At 50.8% G+C, this 2,254-nt stretch overlaps 1 pseudogene; it reads left to right on the forward strand.

Annotated features, from left to right (window-relative positions):
- The first annotated feature begins 318 nt into the window (after positions 1-318).
- LOC148036583 (18S ribosomal RNA) lies at positions 319-1,798 on the forward strand (annotated as a pseudogene).
- The last annotated feature ends 456 nt before the right edge of the window (positions 1,799-2,254 follow it).

The following is a 2,254-nucleotide window of genomic DNA, read 5'->3' on the forward strand; positions in this document are numbered from 1 at the left end:
TCGTTCCCCAAGTCATCCGTTCAGTACAAATTCTGTTTCAACCGAATACAAGCTTTTTCTTCCATCTCTTCAATTTTATTCATAAGGGAATGGTTAAAAGAGGCTCGTGGTATTGACACGAACCGGTAGGGATAGATATACTGGGGATGAACCTCAAGCTAATAGAATAGGAAGCGAAAAGATTCACCTTGATCTTGGCACTTGAAAATAGAAGATCTTCTTCCGATTTCTCCACGGCAATGTTGAATCCTCCTCGTTTGCAGAAGGAAGAGCTAGAAGAGCATAAGAAGCTATAAGTGATGCAACTACAAATCTTATGGAGAGTTTGATCCTGGCTCAGGATGAATGCTGGCAACATGCCTAACACATGCAAGTCGGACAGGGAGCATCCTCGTGGTGTTTCCAGTGGTGGACGGGTGAGTAACGCGTAAGAACCTGCCCCTGGGAGGGGGACAACAGCTGGAAACGGCTGCTAATACCCCATAAGTTGAGGAGCAAAAGGGAGGAATCCGCCCGAGGAGGGGCTTGCGTCTGATTAGCTAGTTGGTGGGGCAATGGCTCACCAAGGCGCGATCAGTAGTTGGTCTGAGAGGATGATCAGCCACACTGGGACTGAGACACGGCCCAGACTCCTACGGGAGGCAGTAGTGGGGAATCTTCCGCAATGGGCGAAAGCCTGACGGAGCTATGTCGCGTGGAGGTAGAAGGCCCACGGGTTGTAAACTCCTTTTCTCAGAGAAGAAGCAATGACGGTATCTGAAGAATAAGCATCGGCTAACTCTATGCCAGCAGCCGTGGTAAGATAGAGGATGTAAGCATTATCCGGAATGATTGGGCGTAAAGCATTTGTAGGTGGCTCTTTAAGTCCCCTGTCAAATACCAGGGCTTAACCCTGGATAGGCGGTGGAAACTACTGAGCTGGAGTACGATAGGGGCAGAGGGAATTTTCGGTGGAGCGGTGAAATTCATAGAGATCGGAAGGAACACCAAAGGCGAAGGCACTCTGCTGGGCCGACACTGACACTAAGAGACGAAAGCTAGGGGAGAAAATGGGATTAGATACCCCAGTAGTCCTAGCCATAAACGATGGATACTAGGCATTGTACGTATTGACCCGTGCAGTGCTGTAGCTAACGCGTTAAGTATCCCGCTTGGGGAGTACGTTCGCAAGAATGAAACTCAAAGGAATTGACGGGGGCCTGCACAAGCGGTGGAGCATGTGGTTTAATTCGATGCAACACGAAGAACCTTACCAGGGCTTGACATACTGCGAATCCTTTTGAAAAAAAGGAGTGCCTTCGGGAACGTGGATACAGGTGGTGCATGGCTGTCGTTAGCTCGTGCCGTAAGGTGTTGGGTTAAGTCCCGCAACGAGTGCAACCCTCATGTTTAGTTGCCATTACTCAAATTGGAACCCTAAACAGACTGCCGGCGGAGGAAGGTGGGGATGACGTCAAGTCAGCATGCCTCTCACGCTCTGGGCGACACACGTGCTACAATGGCCGGGACAGAGGGTCGCGACCCTGTGAGGGCAAGCTAACCTCAGAAACTCGGCCTCAGTTCGGATTGCAGGCTGCAACTCGCTTGCATGAAGCCGAAATCACTAGTAATCGCCGGTTAGCCATACGGCGGTGAATCCGTTCCCGGGCCTTGTACACACCGCCCGTCACACTATGGGAGCTGGCCATGCCCGAAGTCGTTACCTCAACCGCGAGGAGGGGGATGCCAAAGGCAGGGCTAGTAAATGGAGTGAAGTCGTAACAAGGTAGCCATACTGGAAGGTGCGGCTGGATCACCTCCTTTTCAGGGAGATTTCATACTTATTTGGCACTTCGGTTTTCTGCTCCCTCTTCCAAGTCTTGGAAGAAGTGGTTTACACACCCCTAGATGGGTTTTTCTTTTCCTGTCTTAGAGGTGAAACAAGACCTAATCCATGAGCTTGTTCCCTCAGGTCAAAACAAACTGAAAAGAATCCCATCCTTCCTCGGGGAAATCCGAGGGATGGGGATGGGCTCCCCGCTTCGGCATGGCAGGCCTCTCTCACTCCTTATGGACCAGGGGAGCCTGCATGATGGGCTATTAGCTCAGTTGGTAGAGCGCGCCCCCGATAATTGCGTCATTGCGCTTGGGCCGTGAAGACTTTCAGACACATGGGTAGTTAGATGTGCCCATCAGTGCCTGACCCTAAGATGGGTATAATCCAATTCTATTACCAAGGAACATTAGCATGGCGTACTCCTCCTGTCTCAACTTT

Source organism: Lygodium microphyllum, chromosome 5 (genome assembly GCF_053477565.2).
Source record: "Lygodium microphyllum isolate KBCC chromosome 5, Lygodium_microphyllum_v1.1.10, whole genome shotgun sequence".
Classification (NCBI taxonomy): Eukaryota; Viridiplantae; Streptophyta; class Polypodiopsida; order Schizaeales; family Lygodiaceae; genus Lygodium; species Lygodium microphyllum.